Source organism: Amphiura filiformis, chromosome 12 (genome assembly GCF_039555335.1).
Source record: "Amphiura filiformis chromosome 12, Afil_fr2py, whole genome shotgun sequence".
In the NCBI taxonomy this organism is placed as follows: Eukaryota; Metazoa; Echinodermata; class Ophiuroidea; order Amphilepidida; family Amphiuridae; genus Amphiura; species Amphiura filiformis.
This window is the reverse complement of record NC_092639.1, coordinates 9,820,911-9,848,512: the sequence shown is the minus strand read 5'-3', so window position 1 is coordinate 9,848,512 and position 27,602 is coordinate 9,820,911. Positions and strand designations below refer to the sequence as shown.

General features: G+C 41.4%; 14 non-coding genes and 1 pseudogene across 14 annotated transcripts; all 15 read right to left on the bottom strand.

The window, feature by feature from the left end:
* Positions 1–1,044: 1,044 nt before the first annotated feature.
* On the bottom strand, positions 1,045–1,205 carry LOC140167102 (U1 spliceosomal RNA). Its single transcript, XR_011860962.1, has one exon. It is a non-coding gene; the product is annotated as a U1 spliceosomal RNA (small nuclear RNA).
* Positions 1,206–2,325: 1,120 nt separating this feature from the next.
* Positions 2,326–2,487, bottom strand: LOC140167074 (U1 spliceosomal RNA). The gene has a single exon (XR_011860935.1). It is a non-coding gene; the product is annotated as a U1 spliceosomal RNA (small nuclear RNA).
* Positions 2,488–3,607: 1,120 nt separating this feature from the next.
* Positions 3,608–3,767, bottom strand: LOC140167094 (U1 spliceosomal RNA). The gene has a single exon (XR_011860954.1). It is a non-coding gene; the product is annotated as a U1 spliceosomal RNA (small nuclear RNA).
* Positions 3,768–4,886: 1,119 nt separating this feature from the next.
* On the bottom strand, positions 4,887–5,048 carry LOC140167090 (U1 spliceosomal RNA). The gene has a single exon (XR_011860950.1). It is a non-coding gene; the product is annotated as a U1 spliceosomal RNA (small nuclear RNA).
* Positions 5,049–6,168: 1,120 nt separating this feature from the next.
* Positions 6,169–6,328, bottom strand: LOC140167093 (U1 spliceosomal RNA). Its single transcript, XR_011860953.1, has one exon. It is a non-coding gene; the product is annotated as a U1 spliceosomal RNA (small nuclear RNA).
* A 1,121-nt stretch (positions 6,329–7,449) lies between these two features.
* Positions 7,450–7,612, bottom strand: LOC140167058 (U1 spliceosomal RNA). Its single transcript, XR_011860920.1, has one exon. It is a non-coding gene; the product is annotated as a U1 spliceosomal RNA (small nuclear RNA).
* A 1,119-nt stretch (positions 7,613–8,731) lies between these two features.
* LOC140167095 (U1 spliceosomal RNA) lies at positions 8,732–8,894 on the bottom strand. Its single transcript, XR_011860955.1, has one exon. It is a non-coding gene; the product is annotated as a U1 spliceosomal RNA (small nuclear RNA).
* A 1,120-nt stretch (positions 8,895–10,014) lies between these two features.
* Positions 10,015–10,175, bottom strand: LOC140167084 (U1 spliceosomal RNA). Its single transcript, XR_011860944.1, has one exon. It is a non-coding gene; the product is annotated as a U1 spliceosomal RNA (small nuclear RNA).
* A 1,115-nt stretch (positions 10,176–11,290) lies between these two features.
* Positions 11,291–11,452, bottom strand: LOC140167073 (U1 spliceosomal RNA). Its single transcript, XR_011860934.1, has one exon. It is a non-coding gene; the product is annotated as a U1 spliceosomal RNA (small nuclear RNA).
* Positions 11,453–12,568: 1,116 nt separating this feature from the next.
* Positions 12,569–12,731, bottom strand: LOC140167056 (U1 spliceosomal RNA). Its single transcript, XR_011860918.1, has one exon. It is a non-coding gene; the product is annotated as a U1 spliceosomal RNA (small nuclear RNA).
* A 1,121-nt stretch (positions 12,732–13,852) lies between these two features.
* Positions 13,853–14,005, bottom strand: LOC140167103 (U1 spliceosomal RNA; annotated as a pseudogene).
* Positions 14,006–20,918: 6,913 nt separating this feature from the next.
* LOC140167086 (U1 spliceosomal RNA) lies at positions 20,919–21,080 on the bottom strand. Its single transcript, XR_011860946.1, has one exon. It is a non-coding gene; the product is annotated as a U1 spliceosomal RNA (small nuclear RNA).
* Positions 21,081–22,198: 1,118 nt separating this feature from the next.
* On the bottom strand, positions 22,199–22,361 carry LOC140167062 (U1 spliceosomal RNA). The gene has a single exon (XR_011860924.1). It is a non-coding gene; the product is annotated as a U1 spliceosomal RNA (small nuclear RNA).
* A 1,119-nt stretch (positions 22,362–23,480) lies between these two features.
* LOC140167055 (U1 spliceosomal RNA) lies at positions 23,481–23,643 on the bottom strand. Its single transcript, XR_011860917.1, has one exon. It is a non-coding gene; the product is annotated as a U1 spliceosomal RNA (small nuclear RNA).
* Positions 23,644–25,746: 2,103 nt separating this feature from the next.
* Positions 25,747–25,909, bottom strand: LOC140167060 (U1 spliceosomal RNA). The gene has a single exon (XR_011860922.1). It is a non-coding gene; the product is annotated as a U1 spliceosomal RNA (small nuclear RNA).
* Positions 25,910–27,602: the final 1,693 nt, after the last annotated feature.

Genomic DNA, 27,602 nt, shown 5'->3' with positions numbered 1-27,602 from the left:
TTTCTTTGTCCTATTTTACATTCGCATGATAGGATCGAGGAGTTTAATAGCAAAATACAAAGTGAAAGAAAAGAGCGTGCTTTGCCGTATCGGTATCGCTCCTTCAAGCGCCATCCAGCACTTTTTAGGGTCCGATATCGGGCTATCTTCAGTAGATAGCACGTGACAGATGTCAAGTTTCCAAAGTCAGAAACAGCCGACAGAGGGCGCAAATAAGGCTTCTGATACGGTCTGGAAATAAGTAGCAAAAAAACCCATAGTATAATATTGGTAATGGAGTATAAACCTACTGAAGTGTCACGAACCTAAGTGTCAACAGTAGGGTACGTGTCACTAAAAGTAGGCCTCTCATATTACGAGTGTGCCTGTTGAATGAACTCATAAATTACCGAAATGGCACCATTTGTCTCCGAAAACAGAAAGAACCCGGAAGAAAAAGAGAGAAAAGTTTATTACAGACAGAATAATTAGAAGCGTACAGTAAAACAAAAGGAAACCCATGTATTGCGATAATGTTATCCCATAAAGATTCGGAATTTCTGAATTATTTGAAATTCAAACAAATTAAAATACAGTTTTTACCTGGCGCGCCAATAAGGCGACATTTCAAATCAAAATGACGCAGAACAAAGTCAAGAAAGGCTGCAGAAAAAGACAACATCGGCAGAACTTACATGCACTTTTGGTCAAACGGTGTGTCATGATGTTAGTGTCCCCAACATTGCTTCCAAGTTTCATTTCGAGGCAGAAGTATAATCTTCACATGTGTTTTCACTGCACGACTTTAAATACTGCTTGCTTTGTTTTCCGCGTCTTACCAGTGTAGCTAGGCTGCACTCATTGCGGCGCCGCGCGAATACGCGACTCCGCGCTCGCGAGCGTCGCACGGTACAAGCAGTATTGGACGCGAATAAAGCAGACGCGATCCTGGGTGGTATTATCGTGCCAGAAGTTGTTGGACACCAAGGTCCTTGTGATGTGATCATGGTGAGCAATGTAGGCCTATTTCAAAGGCATCTAGACTCTTTCTTTTGTATTTATTATCAGCGGATAGCGCGTACGCAGTCCCTCACTACCATAAATTATACGCCCGAGTTCCCCACGTTTGGGGGAATCAGGGGTCAGCCCAACCGAAGTGCAATGGAAAGGCCTCGCCCTGGGGAACCTCCTTGATGATCAAGGTTGCCCCTGCGCCAGGTAAGTATGCTTCTTATCCGGACAAAAAACACTGGCTTCACACTGTGTTTAGAAAAACTATGGTGTTGAGCAGGGTAAAATGACCGTTTCTTTGTCCTATTTTACATTCGCATGATAGGATCGAGGAGTTTAATAGCAAAATACAAAGTGAAAGAAAAGAGCGTGCTTTGCCGTATCGGTATCGCTCCTTCAAGCGCCATCCAGCACTTTTTAGGGTCCGATATCGGGCTATCTTCAGTAGATAGCACGTGACAGATGTCAAGTTTCCAAAGTCAGAAACAGCCGACAGAGGGCGCAAATAAGGCTTCTGATACGGTCTGGAAATAAGTAGTAAAAAAACCCATAGTATAATATTGGTAATGGAGTATAAACCTACTGAAGTGTCACGAACCTAAGTGTCAACAGTAGGGTACGTGTCACAAAGTAGGCCTCTCATATTACGAGTGTGCCTGTTGAATGAACTCATAAATTACCGAAAATGGCACCATTTGTCTCCGAAAACAGAAAGAACCCGGAAGAAAAGAGAGAAAAGTTTATTACAGACAGAATAATTAGAAGCGTACAGTAAAACAAAAGGAAACCCATGTATTGCGATAATGTTATCCCATAAAGATTCGGAATTTCTGAATTATTTGAAATTCAAACAAATTAAAATACAGTTTTTACCTGGCGCGCCAATAAGGCGACATTTCAAATCAAAATGACGCAGAACAAAGTCAAGAAAGGCTGCAGAAAAAGACAACATCGGCAGAACTTACATGCACTTTTGGTCAAACGGTGTGTCATGATGTTAGTGTCCCCAACATTGCTTCCAAGTTTCATTTCGAGGCAGAAGTATAATCTTCACATGTGTTTTCACTGCACGACTTTAAATACTGCTTGCTTTGTTTTCCGCGTCTTACCAGTGTAGCTAGGCTGCACTCATTGCGGCGCCGCGCGAATACGCGACTCCGCGCTCGCGAGCGTCGCACGGTACAAGCAGTATTGGACGCGAATAAAGCAGACGCGATCCTGGGTGGTATTATCGTGCCAGAAGTTGTTGGACACCAAGGTCCTTGTGATGTGATCATGGTGAGCAATGTAGGCCTATTTCAAAGGCATCTAGACTCTTTCTTTTGTATTTATTATCAGGGGATAGCGCGTACGCAGTCCCCACTACCATAAATTATACGCCCGAGTTCCCCACGTTTGGGGGAATCGCAGGGTCAGCCCAACCGAAGTGCAATGGAAAGGCCTCGCCCTGGGGGAACCTCCTTGATGATCAAGGTTGCCCCTGCGCCAGGTAAGTATGCTTCTTATCCGAAAAAAAAAACACTGGCTTCACACTGTGTTTAGAAAAACTATGGTGTTGAGCAGGGTAAAATGACCGTTTCTTTGTCCTATTTTACATTCGCATGATAGGATCGAGGAGTTTAATAGCAAAATACAAAGTGAAAGAAAAGAGCGTGCTTTGCCGTATCGGTATCGCTCCTTCAAGCGCCATCCAGCACTTTTTAGGGTCCGATATCGGGCTATCTTCAGTAGATAGCACGTGACAGATGTCAAGTTTCCAAAGTCAGAAACAGCCGACAGAGGGCGCAAATAAGGCTTCTGATACGGTCTGGAAATAAGTAGTAAAAAACCCATAGTATAATATTGGTAATGGAGTATAAACCTACTGAAGTGTCACGAACCTAAGTGTCAACAGTAGGGTACGTGTCACAAAGTAGGCCTCTCATATTACGAGTGTGCCTGTTGAATGAACTCATAAATTACCGAAAATGGCACCATTTGTCTCCGAAAACAGAAAGAACCCGGAAGAAAAGAGAGAAAAGTTTATTACAGACAGAATAATTAGAAGCGTACAGTAAAACAAAAGGAAACCCATGTATTGCGATAATGTTATCCCATAAAGATTCGGAATTTCTGAATTATTTGAAATTCAAACAAATTAAAATACAGTTTTTACCTGGCGCGCCAATAAGGCGACATTTCAAATCAAAATGACGCAGAACAAAGTCAAGAAAGGCTGCAGAAAAAGACAACATCGGCAGAACTTACATGCACTTTTGGTCAAACGGTGTGTCATGATGTTAGTGTCCCCAACATTGCTTCCAAGTTTCATTTCGAGGCAGAAGTATAATCTTCACATGTGTTTTCACTGCACGACTTTAAATACTGCTTGCTTTGTTTTCCGCGTCTTACCAGTGTAGCTAGGCTGCACTCATTGCGGCGCCGCGCGAATACGCGACTCCGCGCTCGCGAGCGTCGCACGGTACAAGCAGTATTGGACGCGAATAAAGCAGACGCGATCCTGGGTGGTATTATCGTGCCAGAAGTTGTTGGACACCAAGGTCCTTGTGATGTGATCATGGTGAGCAATGTAGGCCTATTTCAAAGGCATCTAGACTCTTTCTTTTGTATTTATTATCAGGGGATAGCGCGTACGCAGTCCCCACTACCATAAATTATACGCCCGAGTTCCCCACGTTTGGGGAATCGCAGGGTCAGCCCAACCGAAGTGCAATGGAAAGGCCTCGCCCTGGGGAACCTCCTTGATGATCAAGGTTGCCCCTGCGCCAGGTAAGTATGCTTCTTATCCGGAAAAAAAAACACTGGCTTCACACTGTGTTTAGAAAAACTATGGTGTTGAGCAGGGTAAAATGACCGTTTCTTTGTCCTATTTTACATTCGCATGATAGGATCGAGGAGTTTAATAGCAAAATACAAAGTGAAAGAAAAGAGCGTGCTTTGCCGTATCGGTATCGCTCCTTCAAGCGCCATCCAGCACTTTTTAGGGTCCGATATCGGGCTATCTTCAGTAGATAGCACGTGACAGATGTCAAGTTTCCAAAGTCAGAAACAGCCGACAGAGGGCGCAAATAAGGCTTCTGATACGGTCTGGAAATAAGTAGTAAAAAACCCATAGTATAATATTGGTAATGGAGTATAAACCTACTGAAGTGTCACGAACCTAAGTGTCAACAGTAGGGTACGTGTCACAAAGTAGGCCTCTCATATTACGAGTGTGCCTGTTGAATGAACTCATAAATTACCGAAAATGGCACCATTTGTCTCCGAAAACAGAAAGAACCCGGAAGAAAAGAGAGAAAAGTTTATTACAGACAGAATAATTAGAAGCGTACAGTAAAACAAAAGGAAACCCATGTATTGCGATAATGTTATCCCATAAAGATTCGGAATTTCTGAATTATTTGAAATTCAAACAAATTAAAATACAGTTTTTACCTGGCGCGCCAATAAGGCGACATTTCAAATCAAAATGACGCAGAACAAAGTCAAGAAAGGCTGCAGAAAAAGACAACATCGGCAGAACTTACATGCACTTTTGGTCAAACGGTGTGTCATGATGTTAGTGTCCCCAACATTGCTTCCAAGTTTCATTTCGAGGCAGAAGTATAATCTTCACATGTGTTTTCACTGCACGACTTTAAATACTGCTTGCTTTGTTTTCCGCGTCTTACCAGTGTAGCTAGGCTGCACTCATTGCGGCGCCGCGCGAATACGCGACTCCGCGCTCGCGAGCGTCGCACGGTACAAGCAGTATTGGACGCGAATAAAGCAGACGCGATCCTGGGTGGTATTATCGTGCCAGAAGTTGTTGGACACCAAGGTCCTTGTGATGTGATCATGGTGAGCAATGTAGGCCTATTTCAAAGGCATCTAGACTCTTTCTTTTGTATTTATTATCAGGGATAGCGCGTACGCAGTCCCCACTACCATAAATTATACGCCCGAGTTCCCCACGTTTGGGGGAATCGCAGGGTCAGCCCAACCGAAGTGCAATGGAAAGGCCTCGCCCTGGGGCAACCTCATTGATGATCAAGGTTGCCCCTGCGCCAGGTAAGTATGCTTCTTATCCAGACAAAAAAACACTGGCTTCACACTGTGTTTAGAAAAACTATGGTGTTGAGCAGGGTAAAATGACCGTTTCTTTGTCCTATTTTACATTCGCATGATAGGATCGAGGAGTTTAATAGCAAAATACAAAGTGAAAGAAAAGAGCGTGCTTTGCCGTATCGGTATCGCTCCTTCAAGCGCCATCCAGCACTTTTTAGGGTCCGATATCGGGCTATCTTCAGTAGATAGCACGTGACAGATGTCAAGTTTCCAAAGTCAGAAACAGCCGACAGAGGGCGCAAATAAGGCTTCTGATACGGTCTGGAAATAAGTAGTAAAAAACCCATAGTATAATATTGGTAATGGAGTATAAACCTACTGAAGTGTCACGAACCTAAGTGTCAACAGTAGGGTACGTGTCACAAAGTAGGCCTCTCATATTACGAGTGTGCCTGTTGAATGAACTCATAAATTACCGAAAATGGCACCATTTGTCTCCGAAAACAGAAAGAACCCGGAAGAAAAGAGAGAAAAGTTTATTACAGACAGAATAATTAGAAGCGTACAGTAAAACAAAAGGAAACCCATGTATTGCGATAATGTTATCCCATAAAGATTCGGAATTTCTGAATTATTTGAAATTCAAACAAATTAAAATACAGTTTTTACCTGGCGCGCCAATAAGGCGACATTTCAAATCAAAATGACGCAGAACAAAGTCAAGAAAGGCTGCAGAAAAAGACAACATCGGCAGAACTTACATGCACTTTTGGTCAAACGGTGTGTCATGATGTTAGTGTCCCCAACATTGCTTCCAAGTTTCATTTCGAGGCAGAAGTATAATCTTCACATGTGTTTTCACTGCACGACTTTAAATACTGCTTGCTTTGTTTTCCGCGTCTTACCAGTGTAGCTAGGCTGCACTCATTGCGGCGCCGCGCGAATACGCGACTCCGCGCTCGCGAGCGTCGCACGGTACAAGCAGTATTGGACGCGAATAAAGCAGACGCGATCCTGGGTGGTATTATCGTGCCAGAAGTTGTTGGACACCAAGGTCCTTGTGATGTGATCATGGTGAGCAATGTAGGCCTATTTCAAAGGCATCTAGACTCTTTCTTTTGTATTTATTATCAGGGGATAGCGCGTACGCAGTCCCCACTACCATAAATTATACGCCCGAGTTCCCCACGTTTGGGGAATCGCAGGGTCAGCCCAACCGAAGTGCAATGGAAAGGCCTCGCCCTGGGGAACCTCCTTGATGATCAAGGTTGCCCCTGCGCCAGGTAAGTATGCTTCTTAACCGGAACAAAAAAACACTGGCTTCACACTGTGTTTAGAAAAACTATGGTGTTGAGCAGGGTAAAATGACCGTTTCTTTGTCCTATTTTACATTCGCATGATAGGATCGAGGAGTTTAATAGCAAAATACAAAGTGAAAGAAAAGAGCGTGCTTTGCCGTATCGGTATCGCTCCTTCAAGCGCCATCCAGCACTTTTAGGGTCCGATATCGGGCTATCTTCAGTAGATAGCACGTGACAGATGTCAAGTTTCCAAAGTCAGAAACAGCCGACAGAGGGCGCAAATAAGGCTTCTGATACGGTCTGGAAAAAAAAAAAAAAAAAACCCATAGTATAATATTGGTAATGGAGTATAAACCTACTGAAGTGTCACGAACCTAAGTGTCAACAGTAGGGTACGTGTCACAAAGTAGGCCTCTCATATTACGAGTGTGCCTGTTGAATGAACTCATAAATTACCGAAAATGGCACCATTTGTCTCCGAAAACAGAAAGAACCCGGAAGAAAAGAGAGAAAAGTTTATTACAGACAGAATAATTAGAAGCGTACAGTAAAACAAAAGGAAACCCATGTATTGCGATAATGTTATCCCATAAAGATTCGGAATTTCTGAATTATTTGAAATTCAAACAAATTAAAATACAGTTTTTACCTGGCGCGCCAATAAGGCGACATTTCAAATCAAAATGACGCAGAACAAAGTCAAGAAAGGCTGCAGAAAAAGACAACATCGGCAGAACTTACATGCACTTTTGGTCAAACGGTGTGTCATGATGTTAGTGTCCCCAACATTGCTTCCAAGTTTCATTTCGAGGCAGAAGTATAATCTTCACATGTGTTTTCACTGCACGACTTTAAATACTGCTTGCTTTGTTTTCCGCGTCTTACCAGTGTAGCTAGGCTGCACTCATTGCGGCGCCGCGCGAATACGCGACTCCGCGCTCGCGAGCGTCGCACGGTACAAGCAGTATTGGACGCGAATAAAGCAGACGCGATCCTGGGTGGTATTATCGTGCCAGAAGTTGTTGGACACCAAGGTCCTTGTGATGTGATCATGGTGAGCAATGTAGGCCTATTTCAAAGGCATCTAGACTCTTTCTTTTGTATTTATTATCAGGGGATAGCGCGTACGCAGTCCCCCACTACCATAAATTATACGCCCGAGTTCCCCACGTTTGGGGGAATCGCAGGGGGCAGCCCAACCGAAGTGCAATGGAAAGGCCTCGCCCTGGGGAACCTCCTTGATGATCAAGGTTGCCCCTGCGCCAGGTAAGTATGCTTCTTATCCGGACAAAAAACACTGGCTTCACACTGTGTTTAGAAAAACTATGGTGTTGAGCAGGGTAAAATGACCGTTTCTTTGTCCTATTTTACATTCGCATGATAGGATCGAGGAGTTTAATAGCAAAATACAAAGTGAAAGAAAAGAGCGTGCTTTGCCGTATCGGTATCGCTCCTTCAAGCGCCATCCAGCACTTTTAGGGTCCGATATCGGGCTATCTTCAGTAGATAGCACGTGACAGATGTCAAGTTTCCAAAGTCAGAAACAGCCGACAGAGGGCGCAAATAAGGCTTCTGATACGGTCTGGAAATAAGTAGTAAAAAACCCATAGTATAATATTGGTAATGGAGTATAAACCTACTGAAGTGTCACGAACCTAAGTGTCAACAGTAGGGTACGTGTCACAAAGTAGACCTCTCATATTACGAGTGTGCCTGTTGAATGAACTCATAAATTACCGAAAATGGCACCATTTGTCTCCGAAAACAGAAAGAACCCGGAAGAAAAGAGAGAAAAGTTTATTACAGACAGAATAATTAGAAGCGTACAGTAAAACAAAAGGAAACCCATGTATTGCGATAATGTTATCCCATAAAGATTCGGAATTTCTGAATTATTTGAAATTCAAACAAATTAAAATACAGTTTTTACCTGGCGCGCCAATAAGGCGACATTTCAAATCAAAATGACGCAGAACAAAGTCAAGAAAGGCTGCAGAAAAAAGACAACATCGGCAGAACTTACATGCACTTTTGGTCAAACGGTGTGTCATGATGTTAGTGTCCCCAACATTGCTTCCAAGTTTCATTTCGAGGCAGAAGTATAATCTTCACATGTGTTTTCACTGCACGACTTTAAATACTGCTTGCTTTGTTTTCCGCGTCTTACCAGTGTAGCTAGGCTGCACTCATTGCGGCGCCGCGCGAATACGCGACTCCGCGCTCGCGAGCGTCGCACGGTACAAGCAGTATTGGACGCGAATAAAGCAGACGCGATCCTGGGTGGTATTATCGTGCCAGAAGTTGTTGGACACCAAGGTCCTTGTGATGTGATCATGGTGAGCAATGTAGGCCTATTTCAAAGGCATCTAGACTCTTTCTTTTGTATTTATTATCAGGGGATAGCGCGTACGCAGTCCCCTCTACCGGTAATTATACGCCCGAGATCCCCACGTTTGGGGGAATCGCAGGGGTCAGCCCAACCGAAGTGCAATGGAAAGGCCTCGCCCTGGGGGACCCTCCTTGATGATCAAGGTTGCCCCTGCGCCAGGTAAGTATGCTTCTTATCCGGACAAAAAAACACTGGCTTCACACTGTGTTTAGAAAAACTATGGTGTTGAGCAGGGTAAAATGACCGTTTCTTTGTCCTATTTTACATTCGCATGATAGGATCGAGGAGTTTAATAGCAAAATACAAAGTGAAAGAAAAGAGCGTGCTTTGCCGTATCGGTATCGCTCCTTCAAGCGCCATCCAGCACTTTTTAGGGTCCGATATCGGGCTATCTTCAGTAGATAGCACGTGACAGATGTCAAGTTTCCAAAGTCAGAAACAGCCGACAGAGGGCGCAAATAAGGCTTCTGATACGGTCTGGAAATAAGTAGTAAAAAACCCATAGTATAATATTGGTAATGGAGTATAAACCTACTGAAGTGTCACGAACCTAAGTGTCAACAGTAGGGTACGTGTCACAAAGTAGGCCTCTCATATTACGAGTGTGCCTGTTGAATGAACTCATAAATTACCGAAAATGGCACCATTTGTCTCCGAAAACAGAAAGAACCCGGAAGAAAAGAGAGAAAAGTTTATTACAGACAGAATAATTAGAAGCGTACAGTAAAACAAAAGGAAACCCATGTATTGCGATAATGTTATCCCATAAAGATTCGGAATTTCTGAATTATTTGAAATTCAAACAAATTAAAATACAGTTTTTACCTGGCGCGCCAATAAGGCGACATTTCAAATCAAAATGACGCAGAACAAAGTCAAGAAAGGCTGCAGAAAAAGACAACATCGGCAGAACTTACATGCACTTTTGGTCAAACGGTGTGTCATGATGTTAGTGTCCCCAACATTGCTTCCAAGTTTCATTTCGAGGCAGAAGTATAATCTTCACATGTGTTTTCACTGCACGACTTTAAATACTGCTTGCTTTGTTTTCCGCGTCTTACCAGTGTAGCTAGGCTGCACTCATTGCGGCGCCGCGCGAATACGCGACTCCGCGCTCGCGAGCGTCGCACGGTACAAGCAGTATTGGACGCGAATAAAGCAGACGCGATCCTGGGTGGTATTATCGTGCCAGAAGTTGTTGGACACCAAGGTCCTTGTGATGTGATCATGGTGAGCAATGTAGGCCTATTTCAAAGGCATCTAGACTCTTTCTTTTGTATTTATTATCAGGGGATAGCGCGTACGCAGTCCCCACTACCATAAATTATACGCCCGAGTTCCCCACGTTTGGGGGAATCGCAGGGTCAGCCCAACCGAAGTGCAATGGAAAGGCCTCGCCCTGGGGAACCTCCTTGATGATCAAGGTTGCCCCTGCGCCAGGTAAGTATGCTTCTTATCCGGACAAAAAACACTGGCTTCACACTGTGTTTAGAAAAACTATGGTGTTGAGCAGGGTAAAATGACCGTTTCTTTGTCCTATTTTACATTCGCATGATAGGATCGAGGAGTTTAATAGCAAAATACAAAGTGAAAGAAAAGAGCGTGCTTTGCCGTATCGGTATCGCTCCTTCAAGCGCCAGCCAGCACTGTTTAGGGTCCGATATCGGGCTATCTTCAGTAGATAGCACGTGACAGATGTCAAGTTTCCAAAGTCAGAAACAGCCGACAGAGGGCGCAAATAAGGCTTCTGATACGGTCTGGAAATAAGTAGTAAAAAACCCATAGTATAATATTGGTAATGGAGTATAAACCTACTGAAGTGTCACGAACCTAAGTGTCAACAGTAGGGTACGTGTCACAAAGTAGGCCTCTCATATTACGAGTGTGCCTGTTGAATGAACTCATAAATTACCGAAAATGGCACCATTTGTCTCCGAAAACAGAAAGAACCCGGAAGAAAAGAGAGAGTTTATTACAGACAGAATAATTAGAAGCGTACAGTAAAACAAAAGGAAACCCATGTATTGCGATAATGTTATCCCATAAAGATTCGGAATTTCTGAATTATTTGAAATTCAAACAAATTAAAATACAGTTTTTACCTGGCGCGCCAATAAGGCGACATTTCAAATCAAAATGACGCAGAACAAAGTCAAGAAAGGCTGCAGAAAAAGACAACATCGGCAGAACTTACATGCACTTTTGGTCAAACGGTGTGTCATGATGTTAGTGTCCCCAACATTGCTTCCAAGTTTCATTTCGAGGCAGAAGTATAATCTTCACATGTGTTTTCACTGCACGACTTTAAATACTGCTTGCTTTGTTTTCCGCGTCTTACCAGTGTAGCTAGGCTGCACTCATTGCGGCGCCGCGCGAATACGCGACTCCGCGCTCGCGAGCGTCGCACGGTACAAGCAGTATTGGACGCGAATAAAGCAGACGCGATCCTGGGTGGTATTATCGTGCCAGAAGTTGTTGGACACCAAGGTCCTTGTGATGTGATCATGGTGAGCAATGTAGGCCTATTTCAAAGGCATCTAGACTCTTTCTTTGTATTTATTATCAGGGGATAGCGCGTACGCAGTCCCCACTACCATAAATTATACGCCCGAGTTCCCCACGTTTGGGGGAATCGCAGGGTCAGCCCAACCGAAGTGCAATGGAAAGGCCTCGCCCTGGGGGAACCTCCTTGATGATCAAGGTTGCCCCTGCGCCAGGTAAGTATGCTTCTTATCCGGAAAAAAAACACTGGCTTCACACTGTGTTTAGAAAAACTATGGTGTTGAGCAGGGTAAAATGACCGTTTCTTTGTCCTATTTTACATTCGCATGATAGGATCGAGGAGTTTAATAGCAAAATACAAAGTGAAAGAAAAGAGCGTGCTTTGCCGTATCGGTATCGCTCCTTCAAGCGCCATCCAGCACTTTAGGGTCCGATATCGGGCTATCTTCAGTAGATAGCACGTGACAGATGTCAAGTTTCCAAAGTCAGAAACAGCCGACAGAGGGCGCAAATAAGGCTTCTGATACGGTCTGGAAATAAGTAGTAAAAAACCCATAGTATAATATTGGTAATGGAGTATAAACCTACTGAAGTGTCACGAACCTAAGTGTCAACAGTAGGGTACGTGTCACAAAGTAGGCCTCTCATATTACGAGTGTGCCTGTTGAATGAACTCATAAATTACCGAAAATGGCACCATTTGTCTCCGAAAACAGAAAGAACCCGGAAGAAAAGAGAGAAAAGTTTATTACAGACAGAATAATTAGAAGCGTACAGTAAAACAAAAGGAAACCCATGTATTGCGATAATGTTATCCCATAAAGATTCGGAATTTCTGAATTATTTGAAATTCAAACAAATTAAAATACAGTTTTACCTGGCGCGCCAATAAGGCGACATTTCAAATCAAAATGACGCAGAACAAAGTCAAGAAAGGCTGCAGAAAAAGACAACATCGGCAGAACTTACATGCACTTTTGGTCAAACGGTGTGTCATGATGTTAGTGTCCCCAACATTGCTTCCAAGTTTCATTTCGAGGCAGAAGTATAATCTTCACATGTGTTTTCACTGCACGACTTTAAATACTGCTTGCTTTGTTTTCCGCGTCTTACCAGTGTAGCTAGGCTGCACTCATTGCGGCGCCGCGCGAATACGCGACTCCGCGCTCGCGAGCGTCGCACGGTACAAGCAGTATTGGACGCGAATAAAGCAGACGCGATCCTGGGTGGTATTATCGTGCCAGAAGTTGTTGGACACCAAGGTCCTTGTGATGTGATCATGGTGAGCAATGTAGGCCTATTTCAAAGGCATCTAGACTCTTTCTTTTGTATTTATTATCAGGGGATAGCGCGTACGCAGTCCCCCACTACCATAAATTATACGCCCGAGTTCCCCACGTTTGGGGGAATCGCAGGGGTCAGCCCAACCGAAGTGCAATGGAAAGGCCTCGCCCTGGGGAACCTCCTTGATGATCAAGGTTGCCCCTGCGCCAGGTAAGTATGCTTCTTATCCGGACAAAAAACACTGGCTTCACACTGTGTTTAGAAAAACTATGGTGTTGAGCAGGGTAAAATGACCGTTTCTTTGTCCTATTTTACATTCGCATGATAGGATCGAGGAGTTTAATAGCAAAATACAAAGTGAAAGAAAAGAGCGTGCTTTGCCGTATCGGTATCGCTCCTTCAAGCGCCATCCAGCACTTTTTAGGGTCCGATATCGGGCTATCTTCAGTAGATAGCACGTGACAGATGTCAAGTTTCCAAAGTCAGAAACAGCCGACAGAGGGCGCAAATAAGGCTTCTGATACGGTCTGGAAATAAGTAGTAAAAAAACCCATAGTATAATATTGGTAATGGAGTATAAACCTACTGAAGTGTCACGAACCTAAGTGTCAACAGTAGGGTACGTGTCACAAAGTAGGCCTCTCATATTACGAGTGTGCCTGTTGAATGAACTCATAAATTACCGAAAATGGCACCATTTGTCTCCGAAAACAGAAAGAACCCGGAAGAAAAGAGAGAAAAGTTTATTACAGACAGAATAATTAGAAGCGTACAGTAAAACAAAAGGAAACCCATGTATTGCGATAATGTTATCCCATAAAGATTCGGAATTTCTGAATTATTTGAAATTCAAACAAATTAAAATACAGTTTTTACCTGGCGCGCCAATAAGGCGACATTTCAAATCAAAATGACGCAGAACAAAGTCAAGAAAGGCTGCAGAAAAAGACAACATCGGCAGAACTTACATGCACTTTTGGTCAAACGGTGTGTCATGATGTTAGTGTCCCCAACATTGCTTCCAAGTTTCATTTCGAGGCAGAAGTATAATCTTCACATGTGTTTTCACTGCACGACTTTAAATACTGCTTGCTTTGTTTTCCGCGTCTTACCAGTGTAGCTAGGCTGCACTCATTGCGGCGCCGCGCGAATACGCGACTCCGCGCTCGCGAGCGTCGCACGGTACAAGCAGTATTGGACGCGAATAAAGCAGACGCGATCCTGGGTGGTATTATCGTGCCAGAAGTTGTTGGACACCAAGGTCCTTGTGATGTGATCATGGTGAGCAATGTAGGCCTATTTCAAAGGCATCTAGACTCTTTCTTTTGTATTTATTATCAGGGGATAGCGCGTACGCAGTCCCCACTACCATAAATTATACGCCCGAGTTCCCCACGTTTGGGGGAATCGCAGGGTCAGCCCAACCGAAGTGCAATGGAAAGGCCTCGCCCTGGGGGAACCTCCTTGATGATCAATTTTTTTTTTTGCATTTCCACCATACACCTTACGGTGTATAGTGCGTTTATTATATTCTAATGTTCTTTCTTGTTTCAAAATAAAGTCATTTTTATAAAAGTACAAATTGTTTGACATGTTCATACATATTATGGTTAATATTATGCATTGAAAATTGAAGTGGATCAAAGGTTACACTTATTATTTTACGAAATGAAAAATACATTCCAAGATTGTGTTAACATAAATGTGGTTTTACAATAAACAAGTTGGCGTCTTAAGGCCGGATCTTATACAATTCAAAGAAACATATTTGTTTTGACCTTTTTAAAATGTGAAAGTTGAAAAAAAAAGAGTTCAATTGTTTGAATTCAGCGAAACATAAATATGTCAGTGTTAGAGCGTCATAAGTAGGCTATGACCTATGACAGTTAAGCTCTTATAAAACTTTTTTGGTTACATTAGTAGCAATCATCTTATTTTTGAGATGAGTCATGCATAGTGCAATGTTCATCTAGTTATACAGGTGGCTTTCTTCGTGTGTGTTTCAAATCACTCTTTTATACAAAAAATAATTATAATGATACTTCGTTGGTTTAAATAAATATACCCACATAATAGGGATTATTTGTAATAGTGATTGCTTACAAGCAATCTAACAGATAGGACCATATTTCCTTATTGTGTCCGGATGTTATTTGCTGCTTCACTCTACCAATGATGGTGGCCTTAAATACAATTTTAGTATTTTTTGTTTGGTTGTGAAAATTAGCAGCATTCCTTACTGACCATATAGCGGATTTAGCCGCTGACAAACAAAAGTTTGCAATTTGGAATTCAGTACTTTCTTCATCATATAATCCTAAAATAATAGTCTTAAGATCAACAGTTACATTGGTGCATAAAAACCTACTTAGGATTTGGCCAACATATAACCACATGTTAAAAGCGTGTGAGCAAGATACAAAACAATGCAATAAATTCTCTTCATTAGTTTTACAAATTTCGCAATTTGGGCTTTGAATAATACCTGACTTGAAAAGTCTAGAATTTGTTTTTAAAACTCTGTGCAGAATTCGCCAATTTAAATCACATAGGTACTTGTCGATAGATTTATGTTTTGCGCATTTCCAAATTAAATTCCAATTTGGTGATATATCCAGAATGTCTTCCCATTTTTGTTGGGCTGTCGGAGGGTCTTGATCTTTTACTAATGCCTGGTAAACCACACGTGTCGTGATCTTCGTGTGATTAATGGAGGCATTTAAGTTGGCATTCGTGAATGTATAAATAACATTTTGAACAGAATAATCTGTATTCTGCTGTCTTAATATGTTTATCCACTCTTGCGGGATACATGAAATCAATAAGTTATATTTACTACGTATTCTACTTCTATTTGCACGATTAATTGGATCAGCAAAATTTGCTACATTTTCTGGTGTTACAAAATTTCTTCCATTACACACATTATTAATTGTAACAATACCCTTATCGGCGAGACTTTTAATGAAAATTGTAGATGTTGATCCATTTCTGTTAATATTGGTGATCTTTGGGTTATCAAAAAGTGGTTCTTGAAGAATATCTTCTATAGAGACAGGGTTTGGTCTTATTGGGTTCATGGCTTTCCAAGCTTGTAAACATTCTTGGTAAAATCTTGGCATTGTATCCCAATTTGGGGAGCCTAATTTTAGATCTAGTTTGAGCACATGAAATCCCAGGCCTAGGTTTCTATATTTACCAAAAAAGTAGTTCGCTAAAATTCTATGTTTTCCGTTTTCGGTGCTTGTTAACACCTTACAAGTCCAAACTAATCTTTGAGACAAGATTTTGGATTTTACATCTACAAGATTCAAACCGCCTGATTCTGTTTTCTGTTGACATGTTTGTCTATTTACTAACGGAGGTTTTCCGTTCCAGAGAAAATTACTTATAGCTTTATTAACTTTTTGTAACGCCCATTGAGGCATCGCAAAAACATTTGTAAGATACCAAAGTTTGCTGGAAGCCAGCGTGTTTATAACTGTGATTTTACCTTGGTAAGATAAATCTCTTTGACTCCAAAGATGAAATGTTTTTTCTAGTTTGTTAATTACTGGTTCCCAATTATCTCTACTACAATCTACATTACCAACCCAAATACCTAAAACATTTAGCTTAGTATTAGTCCACCCAATACCTTCTGGGTTGATCGTATTTTGTTTCATTTCACCTAACCATAAACCTTTTGTTTTAGATATATTGATCTTTGCCCCAGAGGCTGCCTCATAAACACGTAATACTGAAAAACATGTTGCAATTGAGTCAATATCTGACACAAACAAAGTTGTGTCATCCGCATATTGCGTAATTTTTACTTCTGACTTATTTGGCATTTTTATACCTTTAATTTTTGGTTCTTTTCTGATGGCTTCTGCCATTACCTCTGAAACAATGCAATACAACAGCGGGCTTAAGGGGCAGCCTTGACGAACCCCACGTTCAAGATTAAAATATTCTGAGGTGAATCCATTACATTTAATACAACTTGATATATCAGTATATAAAATTTTGACCCATTTAATGAAATTTGGACCAAAATTCATGGCCTGAAGTGTACGATACATAAACTTCCAGTCTACTCTGTCGAACGCTTTTAACTGGTCTAAACAAATCATAGCGCTCGGAATATTCTCAATATTTGAAAAATTAACAATATCTCTTAAAAGTGATAGGTTTGAATTTATCGTACGTCCTGGTATGCCGCAAGTTTGATCTTCATTTATTACCTCAGGCAGTACCTTACGTAATCGATTAGCCAACATTTTTGAAATTAGTTTGTAATCTGAATTAAGAAGTGTGATTGGCCTCCAATTTGAGAGGAGTTCTTTTGGTCCTTTTTGTACAACAACGTAATCATTCCTCTTCGTTGGGAGTCTGAAAGAGCCCCGTTTCAAAAATATAATTAACTACTTGTAAAAATCATTCTTTAATAAGTACCAAAATTTCTTATAGAATTCATTTGGGATTCCATCAGAACCTGGTGACTTATCGTTATTTGTTTGAGAAATAGCTTTTCACATTCCTCTATTGTTATGTTTGTTTCACACTTGCTTTGATCATTTATATCTAATTTCATAGATAAATTATTTAAAAGAAAATCCTGAGCAAATTGATCAGTCTTTTCCTTGGAATACAGCTTCTTATAGAAATTTACTTGTTCTTTCATGATGTCATTTATATCTGTAACAATATCACCATTAGCGGTTTGAACTCGGTCAAAGGTCTTTGTTGTGGCATTTTTCTTTTCCAGATTACAGAAAAAGCGTGAATTTGTTTCGCCTTCTTCACGCCATTTGATTTTGGAACGAATTTTTAGTCCTTCCATCTCTTTCATGTCTAGTTCTTTTAATCTTGATTTAAGTTCTAAAATTTTGTTAACTGTATGTGGGTCATTTTGGTTTTGGCTGTCAGTCAAGTCTGCCAGTTCTTTTTCAATTGCTTTCTTTTCTAATTTCTCATTTTTGCGTTTTTCTGAACAGAATGCCCTAGATATTATTTTTATTTGGGCTTTTCCCACATCCCACCAAAGTGCGATGTTTTCATAATCGTCTTTTTTAGTTGTCCAATACTTCCAAAAAGTTTCAATTTTTTCCGAATAAATTTCATCATTTAAAATACTTGTGTTTAAATGCCAGACCCCCGGACCTTTGGCCGAGTTAGTACATGTTATTTTACAAGTTATTGCATTATGATCTGATTGTGCACATGGTATTATAATTCGTGCATCCTTTACATTATTAACAAAATTACAAGAAATATAGAATCTATCAATACGTGTACATACTTGGTATTGAGGAGAAACATGTGTATGACCTATTCGATTTGGATATAATTTTCTCCAAATGTCTACTAAATCGAGAGTATTGGCAAGATCTTTTAATTGTACTGAACCAATATAACCTGGGCCTTTTTTAGATAAAGCAGGTGTTCTGTCGAGTTCGAAATTTTCATAACAATTAAAATCACCGCCTAATATAATATTGTGATTTTTTGGAATTTGTTTTTTGAGATTGGATAAAAATGTAATTCGATCTGAACTTTTGTTTGGTGCATATGCATTTACTAGTGTAAAATCTTGTTTTGATTGTATATGAGACACCGTTACAATTAAAAGACGACCTTCATGGTCTCTGATGATTGTATCCTCTTTTGCTTTGAATTTGTCTGAAATTAATATTGAAACACCTGTACTTGTATTCGTACCAAAAGAGTGATAATGTTTACCAGAAAATGTTTTGAAAAAAACCTTGCTGTCTTTAGAATTGGTAACATGGGTTTCTTGTAGAAAAATCACATCAAAGTGATGCCTTTTAATATAAGAAAAAGTACTGTTTTGTTTACTTACGTCTCTGAATCCGTTGGTGTTTATGGATGAGAAAATAATCGATTCCATAAGAAGGGGAAATAAAATATAAATGAACAATTTACACAATTTATAATCCATCAGAAATCAAGTATGAAAAGTAAGAAATTCAAGTTCATAAATGTAAGTTCACAACTCATGTTGATTTTTGTGTCCATGTTGACAGTAAAGTCAGTTCGCGTACGAAAGTTCAAAAGTTCTTTCGACTTGTTCAAAAAGTTTAGCGGTGTTTAGGAGTTCTCCTCCGTCCCACCGATCCGCTTCTTCGTCCTTTTTTCTTCTTGGGTTTCTTTGGTGTGTTCACTGTTGTTTTTGGTTCACCTTCTGAAGAGTTTTCTAAGTCAGAAGAGTCGCTCTGTGACGGTTTGCCTCTCTTTTTGATGAAGGCCTCACTTTCTTCCTCCATGTCCGCGATGTTTTCTTTGTTTTGGACCTGGTTTTCACCGAGGTCCATAACTAGCTTTCCTCCTTCCTGCTCAAACTTCTCAGCGCTGTTCGCTGGTGTTTCATCAACCGATGCTGATGCAGATGCCTTTTCTACTGTTTTAAGGTCAGTAGATTGGTCAGTAGATTGGTTACCTGGCTTGCTTGCGCTAACACTAGTAACAGGTAGTTTAGCCTTTACGTTATCTTCGGCTGGAACTTTGTTGTAGGATTGTAGCCCACACTCCTTGGCTAAATGTCCTGGTTGTTGACATTTAAAGCACGTTTTGGGTTGGTTTTTATAAAAAACCGTGACCCTAAAGTCGTTGATTTTCACCCGGCTGGGTATTGGCGTTTCAATGTTCATCCTCGCCACATGCCCCCCGGTCAATATGTCTGTTCCTTGCCATTTTTCTGGCTGCACTCGTGATATGTTTCCGTAAGTTTTCAGAAATTTCATGGTTTCCGAAACTGGAAAGTCCAAAGGTAGCCCCCGTATTGTAACGGTGGCAGTGTCCTGACCCATTTCATTTTTAAAATCAAAATGAAGTCCGCTGATGTCAATGCCCCTTGCAAGTAAAAGTTTTGATGACATAATGTCTTTTGCCACCACCTGATAGCCATCTTTCCTGAGTGGGATTACAGCTTCAATCTTTCGCCCATTTCCTTGTGTAGCCAATGCACGGGCGATCAGCGGACCGTTGATCCTGTGGTTAGGCACACATGATAAGTCAAGGTACACACTGCGTGCTGCAGTTGTACCGTCACTCGTACCAGTCATTTTTTTCTTGTTTATTCCATATTTTCCGATAAAATATAATATCACAGAAAACAATAATCAGAAGACACAAATGTACGTTCGAAGTTTCAATGTAACAGTTAAATAACAATGGAGAAGAAAATCCTCTAAATGTTGAAGAAAACAGGCAAGATCGGGAGCGTAACGAAAACACGTCTTACTCCTTGATGATCAAGGTTGCCCCTGCGCCAGGTAAGTATGCTTCTTATCCGGACAAAAGAACACTGGCTTCACACTGTGTTTAGAAAAACTATGGTGTTGAGCAGGGTAAAATGACCGTTTCTTTGTCCTATTTTACATTCGCATGATAGGATCGAGGAGTTTAATAGCAAAATACAAAGTGAAAGAAAAGAGCGTGCTTTGCCGTATCGGTATCGCTCCTTCAAGCGCCATCCAGCACTTTTAGGGTCCGATATCGGGCTATCTTCAGTAGATAGCACGTGACAGAGATCAAGTTTCCAAAGTCAGAAACAGCCGACAGAGGGCGCAAATAAGGCTTCTGATACGGTCTGGAAATAAGAAGAAAAAAAACCCATAGTATAATATTGGTAATGGAGTATAAACCTACTGAAGTGTCACGAACCTAAGTGTCAACAGTAGGGTACGTGTCACAAAGTAGGCCTCTCATATTACGAGTGTGCCTGTTGAATGAACTCATAAATTACCGAAAATGGCACCATTTGTCTCCGAAAACAGAAACAACCCGGAAGAAAAGAGAGAAAAGTTTATTACAGACAGAATAATTAGAAGCGTACAGTAAAACAAAAGGAAACCCATGTATTGCGATAATGTTATCCCATAAAGATTCGGAATTTCTGAATTATTTGAAATTCAAACAAATTAAAATACAGTTTTTACCTGGCGCGCCAATAAGGCGACATTTCAAATCAAAATGACGCAGAACAAAGTCAAGAAAGGCTGCAGAAAAAGACAACATCGGCAGAACTTACATGCACTTTTGGTCAAACGGTGTGTCATGATGTTAGTGTCCCCAACATTGCTTCCAAGTTTCATTTCGAGGCAGAAGTATAATCTTCACATGTGTTTTCACTGCACGACTTTAAATACTGCTTGCTTTGTTTTCCGCGTCTTACCAGTGTAGCTAGGCTGCACTCATTGCGGCGCCGCGCGAATACGCGACTCCGCGCTCGCGAGCGTCGCACGGTACAAGCAGTATTGGACGCGAATAAAGCAGACGCGATCCTGGGTGGTATTATCGTGCCAGAAGTTGTTGGACACCAAGGTCCTTGTGATGTGATCATGGTGAGCAATGTAGGCCTATTTCAAAGGCATCTAGACTCTTTCTTTTGTATTTATTATCAGGGGATAGCGCGTACGCAGTCCCCACTACCATAAATTATACGCCCGAGTTCCCCACGTTTGGGGGAATCGCAGGGTCAGCCCAACCGAAGTGCAATGGAAAGGCCTCGCCCTGGGGTAACCTCCTTGATGATCAAGGTTGCCCCTGCGCCAGGTAAGTATGCTTCAAAAAAAAAAAAAAAAACACTGGCTTCACACTGTGTTTAGAAAAACTATGGTGTTGAGCAGGGTAAAATGACCGTTTCTTTGTCCTATTTTACATTCGCATGATAGGATCGAGGAGTTTAATAGCAAAATACAAAGTGAAAGAAAAGAGCGTGCTTTGCCGTATCGGTATCGCTCCTTCAAGCGCCATCCAGCACTTTTTAGGGTCCGATATCGGGCTATCTTCAGTAGATAGCACGTGACAGATGTCAAGTTTCCAAAGTCAGAAACAGCCGACAGAGGGCGCAAATAAGGCTTCTGATACGGTCTGGAAATAAGTAGTAAAAAACCCATAGTATAATATTGGTAATGGAGTATAAACCTACTGAAGTGTCACGAACCTAAGTGTCAACAGTAGGGTACGTGTCACAAAGTAGGCCTCTCATATTACGAGTGTGCCTGTTGAATGAACTCATAAATTACCGAAAATGGCACCATTTGTCTCCGAAAACAGAAAGAACCCGGAAGAAAAAGAGAAAAGTTTATTACAGACAGAATAATTAGAAGCGTACAGTAAAACAAACGGAAACCCATGTATTGCGATAATGTTATCCCATAAAGATTCGGAATTTCTGAATTATTTGAAATTCAAACAAATTAAAATACAGTTTTACCTGGCGCGCCAATAAGGCGACATTTCAAATCAAAATGACGCAGAACAAAGTCAAGAAAGGCTGCAGAAAAAGACAACATCGGCAGAACTTACATGCACTTTTGGTCAAACGGTGTGTCATGATGTTAGTGTCCCCAACATTGCTTCCAAGTTTCATTTCGAGGCAGAAGTATAATCTTCACATGTGTTTTCACTGCACGACTTTAAATACTGCTTGCTTTGTTTTCCGCGTCTTACCAGTGTAGCTAGGCTGCACTCATTGCGGCGCCGCGCGAATACGCGACTCCGCGCTCGCGAGCGTCGCACGGTACAAGCAGTATTGGACGCGAATAAAGCAGACGCGATCCTGGGTGGTATTATCGTGCCAGAAGTTGTTGGACACCAAGGTCCTTGTGATGTGATCATGGTGAGCAATGTAGGCCTATTTCAAAGGCATCTAGACTCTTTCTTTTGTATTTATTATCAGGGGATAGCGCGTACGCAGTCCCCACTACCATAAATTATACGCCCGAGTTCCCCACGTTTGGGGGAATCGCAGGGGTCAGCCCAACCGAAGTGCAATGGAAAGGCCTCGCCCTGGGGGAACCGCCTTGATGATCAAGGTTGCCCCTGCGCCAGGTAAGTATGCTTCTTATCCGGACAAAAAACACTGGCTTCACACTGTGTTTAGAAAAACTATGGTGTTGAGCAGGGTAAAATGACCGTTTCTTTGTCCTATTTTACATTCGCATGATAGGATCGAGGAGTTTAATAGCAAAATACAAAGTGAAAGAAAAGAGCGTGCTTTGCCGTATCGGTATCGCTCCTTCAAGCGCCATCCAGCACTTTTAGGGTCCGATATCGGGCTATCTTCAGTAGATAGCACGTGACAGATGTCAAGTTTCCAAAGTCAGAAACAGCCGACAGAGGGCGCAAATAAGGCTTCTGATACGGTCTGGAAAAAAAAAAAAAAAAAACCCATAGTATAATATTGGTAATGGAGTATAAACCTACTGAAGTGTCACGAACCTAAGTGTCAACAGTAGGGTACGTGTCACAAAGTAGGCCTCTCATATTACGAGTGTGCCTGTTGAATGAACTCATAAATTACCGAAAATGGCACCATTTGTCTCCGAAAACAGAAAGAACCCGGAAGAAAAGAGAGAAAAGTTTATTACAGACAGAATAATTAGAAGCGTACAGTAAAACAAAAGGAAACCCATGTATTGCGATAATGTTATCCCATAAAGATTCGGAATTTCTGAATTATTTGAAATTCAAACAAATTAAAATACAGTTTTTACCTGGCGCGCCAATAAGGCGACATTTCAAATCAAAATGACGCAGAACAAAGTCAAGAAAGGCTGCAGAAAAAGACAACATCGGCAGAACTTACATGCACTTTTGGTCAAACGGTGTGTCATGATGTTAGTGTCCCCAACATTGCTTCCAAGTTTCATTTCGAGGCAGAAGTATAATCTTCACATGTGTTTTCACTGCACGACTTTAAATACTGCTTGCTTTGTTTTCCGCGTCTTACCAGTGTAGCTAGGCTGCACTCATTGCGGCGCCGCGCGAATACGCGACTCCGCGCTCGCGAGCGTCGCACGGTACAAGCAGTATTGGACGCGAATAAAGCAGACGCGATCCTGGGTGGTATTATCGTGCCAGAAGTTGTTGGACACCAAGGTCCTTGTGATGTGATCATGGTGAGCAATGTAGGCCTATTTCAAAGGCATCTAGACTCTTTCTTTTGTATTTATTATCAGGGGATAGCGCGTACGCAGTCCCCACTACCATAAATTATACGCCCGAGTTCCCCACGTTTGGGGGAATCGCAGGGGTCAGCCCAACCGAAGTGCAATGGAAAGGCCTCGCCCTGGGGGAACCTCCTTGATGATCAAGGTTGCCCCTGCGCCAGGTAAGTATCAGAGAGTTGATATTCTTGAGAGGGCACTCTATTCACGTGGTTTCTTTTCCAACGCTAAAAGATCACGAATTTTGGTGGTTTGCAAATGAAAAGTGTCCGCACTATCGATTGATTACGTAACTGTTATGAATAATGTATTAGGTTTTCAATGCAATCGCCTCGACCCATCAATACATATTATCTGTATTTATCAAAGTACTTGGAATAGCAATCTGGTGAGTTCACTGAACTACGCCCTAATACTGATGGAGTTTTAATGGCGTTTAATGGCGCTAATCCTCTCCATACACAGATGAACAAATACAATAGGAGAAGGTCAACACATATGACCTCCTATATGACATGTTATATGAGATGTACAACAACCTGAATATCATAAAGATCAGTGTTCGTTTGTGCATATGAACTGCATATTTACAATACTAAATATTAGTCGTTATATATTATGCCAAATATTGGTATTATGACAACACGGTATATGTTGTATATAAAACAACTAATAGATCCTGCTATCATGGCGTCAGGTCATTGGTTCATCATATCCCGTATGTTTCTTAAAATTCATTCATATTTGAGACAAATTTCTGTGCCCATTTTATAGGCGTACAGGTGGATCCGGTTTTTTTTGGTCATTTTCATTTCTTTTTGATGAAAGAATTAAGGTTTTCCACTGCACGGAGGCCACTATGTGATACTAATTTAATGCTATATTTATAAATTGAATACGTGTTCCCGATTGGCTCTATAGCGATTTCACAGAAAAGGTATTTCTAGTACAATGCAGCGTCGGACTCTAGCTGAGAGCGTAGTAGCCTAAGTCATGGACTCCAAGAAAGGCTCTCCATACACAAATGAACAAACACAAAGGAAGGTAGTCTCCTCCGTGACCAGCTTGATTTCGATGGAGCGAAAACAAATTGGCTGCAGAGGAGACGGGTAATTTTGCCATGCAAATGAGGTGAGTGTCATCCCCCTGTAAGTATGCTTCTTATCCGGACAAAAAAACACTGGCTTCACACTGTGTTTAGAAAAACTATGGTGTTGAGCAGGGTAAAATGACCGTTTCTTTGTCCTATTTTACATTCGCATGATAGGATCGAGGAGTTTAATAGCAAAATACAAAGTGAAAGAAAAGAGCGTGCTTTGCCGTATCGGTATCGCTCCTTCAAGCGCCATCCAGCACGCTTTAGTGTCCGATATCGGGCTATCTTCAGTAGATAGCACGTGACAGATGTCAAGTTTCCAAAGTCAGAAACAGCCGACAGAGGGCGCAAATAAGGCTTCTGATACGGTCTGGAAATAAGTAGTAAAAAAACCCATAGTATAATATTGGTAATGGAGTATAAACCTACTGAAGTGTCACGAACCTAAGTGTCAACAGTAGGGTACGTGTCACAAAGTAGGCCTCTCATATTACGAGTGTGCCTGTTGAATGAACTCATAAATTACCGAAAATGGCACCATTTGTCTCCGAAAACAGAAAGAACCCGGAAGAAAAGAGAAAAGTTTATTACAGACAGAATAATTAGAAGCGTACAGTAAAACAAAAGGAAACCCATGTATTGCGATAATGTTATCCCATAAAGATTCGGAATTTCTGAATTATTTGAAATTCAAACAAATTAAAATACAGTTTTTACCTGGCGCGCCAATAAGGCGACATTTCAAATCAAAATGACGCAGAACAAAGTCAAGAAAGGCTGCAGAAAAAGACAACATCGGCAGAACTTACATGCACTTTTGGTCAAACGGTGTGTCATGATGTTAGTGTCCCCAACATTGCTTCCAAGTTTCATTTCGAGGCAGAAGTATAATCTTCACATGTGTTTTCACTGCACGACTTTAAATACTGCTTGCTTTGTTTTCCGCGTCTTACCAGTGTAGCTAGGCTGCACTCATTGCGGCGCCGCGCGAATACGCGACTCCGCGCTCGCGAGCGTCGCACGGTACAAGCAGTATTGGACGCGAATAAAGCAGACGCGATCCCGGGTGGTATTATCGTGCCAGAAGTTGTTGGACACCAAGGTCCTTGTGATGTGATCATGGTGAGCAATGTAGGCCTATTTCAAAGGCATCTAGACTCTTTCTTTTGTATTTATTATCAGGGGATAGCGCGTACGCAGTCCCCACTACCATAAATTATACGCCCGAGTTCCCCACGTTTGGGGGACTCGCAGGGGTCAGCCCAACCGAAGTGCAATGGAAAGGCCTCGCCCTGGGGGAACCTCCTTGATGATCAAGGTTGCCCCTGCGCCAGGTAAGTATGCTTCTTATCCGGACAAAAAAACACTGGCAGGGGATGACACTCACCTCATTTGCATGGCAAAATTACCCGTCTCCTCTGCAGCCAATTTGTTTTCGCTCCATCGAAATCAAGCTGGTCACGGAGGAGACTACCTTCCTTTGTGTTTGTTCATTTGTGTATGGAGAGCCTTTCTTGGAGTCCATGACTTAGGCTACTACGCTCTCAGCTAGAGTCCCACGGTGCATTGTACTAGAAATACCTTTTCTGTGAAATCGCTATAGAGCCAATCGGGAACACGTATTCAATTTATAAATATAGCATTAAATTAGTATCACATAGTGGCCTCCGTGCAGTGGAAAACCTTAATTCTTTCATCAAAAAGAAATGAAAATGACCAAAAAACCGGATCCACCTGTACGCCTATAAAATGGGCACAGAAATTTGTCTCAAATATGAATGAATTTTAAGAAACATACGGGATATGATGAACCAATGACCTGACGCCATGATAGCAGGATCTATTAGTTGTTTTATATACAATGCATATACCGTGTTGTCATAATACCAATATTTGGCATAATATATAACGACTAATATTTAGTATTGTAAATATGCAGTTCATATGCACAAACGAACACTGATCTTTATGATATTCAGGTTGTTGTACATCTCATATAACATGTCATATAGGAGGTCATATGTGTTGACCTTCTCCTATTGTATTTGTTCATCTGTGTATGGAGAGGATTAGCGCCATTAAACGCCATTAAAACTCCATCAGTATTAGGGCGTAGTTCAGTGAACTCACCAGATTGCTATTCCAAGTACTTTGATAAATACAGATAATATGTATTGATGGGTCGAGGCGATTGCATTGAAAACCTAATACATTATTCATAACAGTTACGTAATCAATCGATAGTGCGGACACTTTTCATTTGCAAACCACCAAAATTCGTGATCTTTTAGCGTTGGAAAAGAAACCACGTGAATAGAGTGCCCTCTCAAGAATATCAACTCTCTGACACTGGCTTCACACTGTGTTTAGAAAAACTATGGTGTTGAGCAGGGTAAAATGACCGTTTCTTTGTCCTATTTTACATTCGCATGATAGGATCGAGGAGTTTAATAGCAAAATACAAAGTGAAAGAAAAGAGCGTGCTTTGCCGTATCGGTATCGCTCCTTCAAGCGCCATCCAGCACTTTTTAGGGTCCGATATCGGGCTATCTTCAGTAGATAGCACGTGACAGATGTCAAGTTTCCAAAGTCAGAAACAGCCGACAGAGGGCGCAAATAAGGCTTCTGATACGGTCTGGAAATAAGTAGTAAAAAACCCATAGTATAATATTGGTAATGGAGTATAAACCTACTGAAGTGTCACGAACCTAAGTGTCAACAGTAGGGTACGTGTCACAAAGTAGGCCTCTCATATTACGAGTGTGCCTGTTGAATGAACTCATAAATTACCGAAAATGGCACCATTTGTCTCCGAAAACAGAAAGAACCCGGAAGAAAAGAGAGAAAAGTTTATTACAGACAGAATAATTAGAAGCGTACAGTAAAACAAAAGGAAACCCATGTATTGCGATAATGTTATCCCATAAAGATTCGGAATTTCTGAATTATTTGAAATTCAAACAAATTAAAATACAGTTTTTACCTGGCGCGCCAATAAGGCGACATTTCAAATCAAAATGACGCAGAACAAAGTC